The following is a 9,760-nucleotide window of genomic DNA, read 5'->3' on the forward strand; positions in this document are numbered from 1 at the left end:
CTCCATTATCGGCACGGCAGGGAGCATGCAGCATGCAGGCAGACCTGGTGAGAGTTTGGATATTCTGATCTGTAGGCAGAGAGAGAGACTCTGGGCTTGGCATGGCGTTTTGAAACCTCAAAGCCCACTCTTAGTGACACGCTTCCTCAAACAAGGCCATGCTGCTTCATTCTTCGAATCCTTTCAAATGGTGCCACTCCCTGGTGACTAAGCATTCAAATACGGGATCCTGTGGGGGCCATTCTTTTCAAAGCACCACATGTATTAAACATAGGAGACCAAAAGTGAACGTTTCACACACATTGTTTTTCTGTCACCCAGTGTCTGCTCTGTTTTCACACCTAACACTAGAATTCCACTTTTGCCGACAAGTTGGTATCTCACAATTCCACAGAAACATGACACTACTTGTATGTAGTTCTGACCCCAGAGGCTTGAGTTCCAGTCTGCCAAGGCAACCCTCATTTCAGATGCCAGCAGAACTCCTCTGTGTCCATCGAACACTGTTCAAGCCACTGATCCACACTGGGTTTGTGGAGGGTTAGTAACCAAAAGAGGCTTTAGTGCAGCAGTTCAGCTTGTGGGTCCTGACCCCTTTTGGGGGTCAAATGACCTTTCCACAGGGTTGCATATCAGATATCCCACATATCAGATATTTGCATTATGATTCATAACAGTAACAAAATTACAGTTATGAAGTAGCAACAAAAATAGTTTTATGGTTGGGGGTCACCACAACATGAGGAACTGTATTAAAGGGTCACAGCATTAGGAAGGTTGAGAACCACTGCTCTAGTAGCTTTGGAGGAGGGAGGAGGGGGTGGTTAACACAGCAGAATGAGGAGAGGTTGGTGACCCTGCTTGGGGGTCACGAGGTGCTCCATAGTAGGAGACAGGTGCTAGAGTCAATAATTGTGTGGTTGTTTCCTGGGAAGACATTACAAACTTCCATTCAAACCAGATAGGGCATAGAGAGGAAACCAAACCAACCCCAGCCAAGTCTACCTCGGTGAACCCATGAGCTTTCTGTGGTGATTTACAGGAGCATTGGGGGATGCAAATTCATCTGCATCACTGCAAAGCCCACCCCAGCAGAGATGAGGGTTCCGGAGAGGTGCATCCTGCTGTCCTCACACAACTTGCAGGCTTCTCAGAGCCAGAACCTTCTTTCCCTAACAATGGCTTCTTGTGCACTCTGTAACTTTCTGACCTTCCTGGGCCTTGTTAAGTTTCATGAGAATGAGTCTCATGAGTCTCCATCCCCTGCCCAGGGAAAGAGATTTCAGTTTGCAGGAAACAGCCATGGGAGGCTCCAGGCCTCTTACGTGCTCACTGCTTGTTTGTTGTTTCAAGACAGGGTCTCACTATGTAGCCCTGACTGTCCTGGAACTCACTGTGTAGACCAGGCTGGCCTGAAACTCACAGAGATCCACCTGCCTCTGTCCCCCACCCCCCCAGTGCTGGAATTAAAGGTGTGTGCCACGACACCTAGCTGTGCTCCTGCACTTCTGCTCCTCCTCATGTGATGTCACTGATTGGAGGTAATGTTGGAGGTGGGGACACAGATGTCTGATTATTTTCCTTCATGTAGGCTGATAATTGGGGTACAGCTGATAACCAGGATACTAGGCCACAACAGTGACTTCTTAAGAGCTTGACCAGTAATGAATCTCGGTAGTAACTTCTCATTACAAAGAAGTTTCCCTGCACGAAAGAGGTAGAAAATTGGTATCTTTTTTTTAAATATAAACACCAATTTGTGGTCAGCATTTTGACAGGCATTTCACATTTTTACAAAATGGTAGCCATTGCTTCCTCACTGGAACCTATCACCATGGGCTCTTGCCACAACTACAGTACCGTGAGTTCTTTCCTATAGATGGAGATCTAAATGCAGTTTGTTCCATTGGTAACAACCATGCCACTGCTGTTTTACTGGGGACAGCTTGCCTGGCACGTTGGTGTTATAGCACACATGGCAGATACTGAGGGGCACTGTTGCCAACAATTCTTTCCCATAGAGCACATGGCACCTTTCTGCACTATGTGGGCCTGTCAGCAAGGAGGCAGATTTCCAGCTCCTTCTCAGCTCAGCTTCCCGTGCGCTACAGCTGAGTGTGTTGTCGTTAGCAACAGGGTCTTGGTCATAGAATTTTGGGAGTGCAAACAGCACCATTGACAATAACCGCATATTCTGGCCTTGCTAGCTGACAACTTCTAAAGAAGTCTCTCATCACTGGCCCTGTGACTTTCATTCAACAATTTTATGGCTTTTGGACAGTGCCACCACAGTTACCCACACACCACTCCCACCTCCACCTCAACTCCCACCCTCACCCCCTCCCCTGCTTTCCAGATCCCTGTTGTGGAATATTTAACTATGTAAAGATGTGTTACATTTGTTTCACCTTGCCTGCCTAAGGCACCTGATTGGTTTAATAAAGAGCTGAATGGCCAATAGCTAGGCAGAGATGGGAGAGGCAGGGCTGGAAGAGAGAGGGAAGAAATAGGAGGAGAAATCTAGGCTTGAGGGAGGAACGAGAGAAGAAGGAGAAAGAAGAGAACGGGGAGAAAGAGAGGGACATGCCCGGGCCAGAAGCCAGGCAGCCGCCAGCCAGACATGCAGATGGCAGGAAATTAATATATACAGAAAGAATGAAAGGGAAAGAGTCCTGAGGCAAAAGGTAGATAAAGAGAAACAGGTTAATTTAAATTCAAAAAGCTAGCCAGAAATAAGCCTAAGCTAGGCTGAGCATTCAAAACTAATAGTAGTCTCTGTGTCATGATTTGGGAGCTGGTTGGTGGCCCCCCAAAAGAAAGCCAGGCACATATCCCTTTTATTTTAAACTTTTAAAAAAGTTGTTATGCTTTAGTTTCCAAGAACTAGAACTAATTCTTTACTGTTATCAATATAGCAACAGATGAACACACATGAGTTTGGAAATCAGTAATTCAGTGCATTTTCTATATCTTTTAAAAATTATTTTGATTTCATGTGCATTGGTGTTTTGCCTGTATATATGTCTGTGAGAGGGTGTTTGGTGCCCCTGGAACCGGATTACAAGAGATTCCTGAGTTGCTCGTGTGGGAGCTGGGAACTGAACCCAGGTCTTCTGGAAAAGCAGACTGAGCCATCTCTCCAGTCCCTTATTGTAAACTTTTAGGTGCTTATTTTACTTTTCTGCAAGATGGTTTAAAATCTGTAAGATATAGGCCTGGCAGTAGTGGCACATGCCTTTAATCCCAGCACTTGGGAAGCAGAAGCAGGAGGATCTCTGTGAGTTCAAGGCCAGCCTGGTCTACAAAGACAGTTCCAGGACAGCCAGAGCTGTTACACAGAGAAACTCTGTCTGGAAAAACAAAACAAAACAAAAAATCTATAAGACACAAAAGTGTTAGCATTATGTTAAAGAAAAAAAAAAACCCACTACAGAGGGTACCTTGGCTCACCTTTATCCATCTCAAGTATCAGTTGGTATTAGATGCCTAAGGGAATACTGAAAAGAAATGCTTGCCTTTAAAGAACCCATCATTTGTATTAAATGTTTACTCAAGAAAGCTATGCTTGGGGGATAGAGAGATGGCTCTTAGTTAGAAGCACTGCTCTTGCAAAAGACGTGAATTCCCAGCACCCACATCCTGCAACTCACAATTGCAGTCCCAGGGAATCTGCCACCTATGGGCACTGGATAAATGTGCATATCCACACAGGCACACAAACACATCCACATAATTACAAATAAAATCTTAAGAAAGCAATATTGAGTAGAGCAGCATGGAAAGAGACAGTTCCTAATCCACTGCTCTATAAACCACAGTCATTTTTCCTTAAGCCATTTAACTCATCATCTTTAGATGCTGTAGAGGCAAAGAGGTACCTGGACATGACCCTATCACCAATGGTCTTGGTGGGGCCAGTTTGTGTTTCTTAGCAAGTAATGGGTCCAAGATGTTAGCCAGGGCCATGCCATTTTGGAAAGAAACTCAATTTTGATTGAACTGGAACAATTCTGTAACTACAGTAATCTGATTTCCAGTACTAAAGTAATTTATTTCTCTAGATTATTGCTGTCCCTGCTCCATGGACCCCAGATAATGGCCAAACAGGATTAGATTCATCACTTAACATTTTTTTTTTGTTTAATGCAGAATGTCATTTATTGAAGGAGGGAGGAGGTCTTAAATACAGGCTTACAGCACAATGGGAGAACCCCGGAGGGCAGAAGTTCGATACTGATGCTTAACATTTTTTAACTGACTACTCATTGGCTACCTCTTCCAATGGGCAACTGCAGGCCTGAAAAGGAGACTTTTAACAACCTTCCTCATTATTACTTTTCAGCCCTATAACCACCCCACTGTTAACAGATAGAAGAGTTCTGATTGTTATATAGAGTCCCTCTTTAGACTTTTCCCAATTAAAGACCTCCCCTGTTGTCTTAGCTGGGTTTCTATTGCTGTGAAGAGACAAAGCAACTCTAAAAAAGGAAACCATTTAAATGGGGCTGGCTTACAGTTTCAGATGTTTAGTCTATTATCATTATGATAGGATATGGCAGTGTGCAGACATACAAGGTGCTGGAGAAGAAACTAAGAATTCTACATCTTTTTTAAAATTTATTTTTATTTTATGTACATTGGTGTTTTGATATGGACATTGGGACCCCTGGAAATGGAGCTACAGACAGTTGTGGGCTGACAGGTGGGTGCTGGGAATTGAACCTGGGTCCTTTGGTGGTGCTCTTAACCCCTGAGACATCTCTACAGCCCCTGAGAGGTCTATATCTTGATCTTTGGGCAGCAGGAAAAGACTGAGCCACACTAGGCCTAGCTTCAGCATCTGAGACCTCAAAGCTCCCTCCCACAGTGACACACTTCCTCCAACAAGGCCACACCTACTCCAGCAAGGCCACATCTCCTAATCATGCCACTCCCTATGAGCCAAGCATTCAAACCTGTGAATCTGTGGGGAGCCATTCCTATTCAAATCACCACACCTGTCTTAAGTCACTCATTCCCTTGTTTGTCATTCTGTGAACTACTGCTCAGGCCTTAAATATTTTCAGAAGTGAATAGCACCTCATTTTCCTTATCACTAGTATTTTCCCCTAGGATCTCCATCTCAACACAAGTCTTCCCATATTTGATCCTGAATAACCAGGAGACTCCTCACTGTCTGCTTTGCTGTCCTCCTGATGCCCCTCCTTTGCTTGCTTTAGAATTTTAGGAACAGTTTGTTCAAATGATTCATCTATTTCCTACCTTATAATAATCATGTCACACCAGGAACTTTAGCTCCAAGACCTAACTCAGCCAACCTCTTCATTAGGTCTCTTATGAACACAACCCATGTGGCCAAGTGAACTGGGCAACAAATACCACCTGTGATGGCCATTCTTGGTTGTCAGCTTGACTGCATCTGGAATTAACTAAAACCTAAAAATGGAGGGCACACCTGTGAGGGATTTTTTTGCTTAATTTGAAGTAGGAAGATCCACTTCTAATCCGGATCTTTGAATTAGGAAGACACACCTAAGCCCGTCTTCTGCTGGAAGTCTATATAAGGACACGGAAGAAGGAAGCTTTTGCTCTTTGCCTGCTTGTTCTTGCCTTGCTACAAGTCCATCCCTTCACTGGCATTAGAGCCTACTTCTTCACGATTTCATCATATACTGAAGACCAGCTGAGACATCCAGCCCTGTGGACTGAACACCTACGGGATTCTTGGAATTTTTGTTCGCAGCCAGAACACAGCGATTGTTGGATTAGCTTGACGGCAGCCTGTAAGTCATTCTAATAAATCCCCTTTACACACTAGAGTCTAGAGTAACCCTCACTAATACAGATTTTGATGCCAGAAATGGTTCTAGGACAACAGAAGTATAAAGATGAATCTTTTAAGTATCTGAAACAGGTTTTTCAATTTGCCAACACCCACATTACCAAAACCTCTCCAGTTACTAAAGCCTCTCCTGAGAGCTTGGATTGTACTAAAAACCCACATGTGAACTATTTTTACAACTGAAGGAGATAAGTGCATTTGATTATCCTGACACACCAACTGTAGGTGGCAGTGGACTTGTTGACTCTGTGTAGGAAACTTTTGACAGTTTGGGGAAATAAGGGAAATGATGGTTGTGGTTGCTTGCTCTTGGCATTTCTGGATAAGTTGATAAAGGATAGGGGTAAACATAGTGATAAAAGTGACTGGCTCCACATGCACCCAAACAGTCTAAAGACTTCTCAGTGTGCCCTGGAAGAGAGTCTTCTCCAGCAACCACAGTGCCCAAGTTGCAGAAAATCAAACAGAAGCCCTCATTATAAGGTTGGCTGAATCACAACAAAACTTCAAGCCCCAGTCTTGGAAGGTGTCAGTTGTTATATTAAGGGCATTAATTGGCAAAGAATGGGATCTGATCACTTGGGATGGGGATGTGTGAAAGGACCCTACTGAAGCTGAGCACTTTGAACCCTCAGATTCCCTAAGGGTTTATCTCACCTGGGGAAGTTGTACCTCACCTCCACCCCTTAAGATAGTGCCCTTTTCACCTTTGGCTGAGGAAATGACAGGCAAGACAATACTGGGGCCCACCTATAATCAAACTCAAGGCAAAGCATGCTCCTATACGGAAAGTAGAAAGTGTAGTCCCTGAGGAGGTGTCCTATACTACTAAAGCACTTAATGAGTTTGGTGATTCATTTAAGCAGAAGTCTGGGAATATAGGCGGGAATGGATTTTTAGGGTGTGGGATAATGGTGGAAGTAACATAAAACTGAATCAGACTTTTATTGATATGGGCCCACTGAGTGGAAATTCTAAGTTTAATATGAAAGCTTACTTAGTTCAAAAAGTATGTTTGAATGGTTGGCTGAACCATTTGTCAAAATATGGCCTACTGACAAGAAGTTGGAGATGCCTGATACCCATTGGCTTAGTATTAATGAAGGGACTTTAAGGCTCAGGGAAATTGAAATGCTAGAGTGGCTACACTGTGTAAAACCTAATCTTCCACAAGAGGAAGGTCCAGAAGACATGCCCTTCACTAATCTTACACACACACACACACACACACACACACACACACACACACACACACACACAAAATGGTGAGAGGGGCAACAGCACACTTGAAGAGCTTTGTTGTCACCCTTTTCCTTGTGCCAGACTTTAGGGGTTTAGATGCTGCTGTTCCATTAGATGAATTAAATGCAATGAGTTTAACAGGGCCCCGAGGTAGCAGGGGCCAAGTGGCAGCAGTGAATCACCAAAGGCAAGGTGATCATAGTTATCGTGATGGGCAGCATAGACAAAACAATGTCCATAATGGCCTAGCATGGTGGTTCTCAACCTTCCTAATTATCTGACCCCTTAATACTGTTCCTCATATTGTGGAGACTCCCAACAATAATTTTCAATGCTACTTCATAACTGTAATTTTGCCACTGTTATGAATCATAATGTCAATATCTGATATGCAGAATATCTGATATGTGATCCATGTGAAAGGGTCATTCGACCCCCAAAGGTGTCATAACCACAGTGGCTGAGAACCACTGTGCCCTACCCTGTAATGGTCAGCACAAGTGAATTTTGTGGCAGCATTACTCATATGGACCTTTGGTACTAGCTAACCAATCATAGTGTTCTTAGGAAAGAACTAGATAAGAAGAAGCCTACAGAGTTTTTGTTTGATCTGTATAAGGAAAAAAAACCCTCAAACAAACAAAAGATTACATTGGATGTGGCAAAAGGGAATCTCAGCCCATGTATCACTTTCCAGACTTGAGCCAGTTTGCAGACCTAAAACCACTTTAATGAAGGGATGGAGAGGTTCCCCTAAGGAAGGACCTTGATAAATACCTAAAAATTTTGCTATTAGCCTTTCTTCAGTCCTTCCCCAGAGGGACCTTTCACAAGTGTAACTGTACATTGGGGAAAGGAAACTATCAGACTTTCAGGGGTCTCTTGGATACCAGTTTAGAAGTAATGCTAATTCCAGGAGATCACATAAAACACTGTGGCCCTCCAGGTAAAGGGGGGCATATGGAGGCCAGGTTATTAATGGAGTTTTGGCTGAGGTCCAACTCACAGTAGGTCCAGTCATTGAGTCCCCAAACTCATCCTGTGGTTATTTCCCCAGACCCAGAATGTATAATTGGGATAGATATACTGAGAGTTGGCAGAATTCTCACATTGGTTCCCTGATCTGAGGAGTGAGGGCTATTATATTTGAAAAGGCTAAATGGAAGCCTTTAGAGTTTCCTCCACTAAGGAAAATATGGAATCAAAAGCAGTATTGCATCCCTGGAGGGACTGCAGAAATTAGTGCCACCGTCAAGGACTTGAAAGATGCAGAGGTGGTTCCTATCACATCTCACTTTAGCTCTCCTCTCTGGCCAGTGCAGAAGACAGGTAGATTGTGGAGAATGACAATTCAGTCAAGCAGTGATTCTGATTGCAGCCGCCATACCAGATATGGTGTTCTCACTTGAGCAAATTAACCCATCTCCTGGCACATGGTATGGAACTATTGATCTAGCTATTTCGTCCCCCCCCCGCCCATCCCCGTCCAAAAGGTCTGCCAGAAGCAATTTGCTTTCAGTTCACAAGGCCAGCAGTATACCTTTACAGCTTTACCTCAGGATATATTAACTTTCCAGCCCTGTGTCATAACTTAGATAGAAAGGTTCTTGATTGTCTTTCTCTTCTACAAAATATCACATTGGTGACATTATGTTATTGGACCAAGTGAATAGGAGATAGCAAACACTTTGGACTCACTGGTAACACATATGCATATCAGAGGATAAGAAATAAATCCAGCCAATATTCAATGGCCTTCTATCTCAGTGAAATTCTAGGGGTTCAGTGGGGAAGGGGTATTCAGGCCAAAAGCTATAAAATTGTTGAATGAAATCACAGTGCCAATGAGGAGAGACTTCTTTATAAGTTGTCAGTGAGTGAAGCCCAAAGGCCACAGAATTTCCCCTTTGTCTGTCCTTAACTTGTATTTATGCTCTGTTGGAATTTGTAAGGCATTTGTAGCCTCTTTGTGTGTGTGTGTGTGTGTGTGTGTGTGTGTGTGTGTAAAATCATTATTTTCATTTGTCTAAAATTTCATCTAATTCACTTGATTTGGAAGCCATTACTATGTATCTTTTGGTGGAATTGTATTGCCTTGGTTTTTCATGTTTACTATAGTTTTGCATTAAAGCTTCTTTTATTTTGGGTTAAATCATTGATTTGCTGTGTGTGTGTGTGTGTGTGTGTGTGTGTGTGTGTGTGTGTGTGTGTCTGTCTGTCTGTCTGTCTGTCTGTGTTTAATCGCATTGCTTTTTTTCAAATGAAACTGTTTGCAATTTTCAGGTTGTAGCAGGATTAAAGTTTTGTTTAACTCTGCTCTATAATGTTTGGGCTACCAGATTAAATGGGAAATAGTGTCTGCAAAAATACTCCTATCCATGGGTAGGCCCACTATGAAAATACATTAAAATAAATGAGTATCTAGTAAAAAAAAAAACCCACAAATTTATCATCCTTCAAATATTTTAGAAAGTGGAAGAATATTACGACTTCTTTTTGCATGTGTATCAGTTACGTTAGGTATGAATAGAAAGGAAAAGAAAAATAAATAAAGGCGGTGATTATTCCTTTGCTGATGACAAACAGTAGACAGGGAAAAAGTAAAGACAAGGGGGCAGTAGGGACATGAGAGGGGAGAGGAGGTAATTTTGTTTAGAAGTAGAGGGATAAGTAAAG

This window comes from Peromyscus californicus, unplaced genomic scaffold (assembly GCF_007827085.1).
Source record: "Peromyscus californicus insignis strain IS unplaced genomic scaffold, ASM782708v3 Scaffold_1__1_contigs__length_55948999, whole genome shotgun sequence".
NCBI lineage: Eukaryota > Metazoa > Chordata > Mammalia > Rodentia > Cricetidae > Peromyscus > Peromyscus californicus.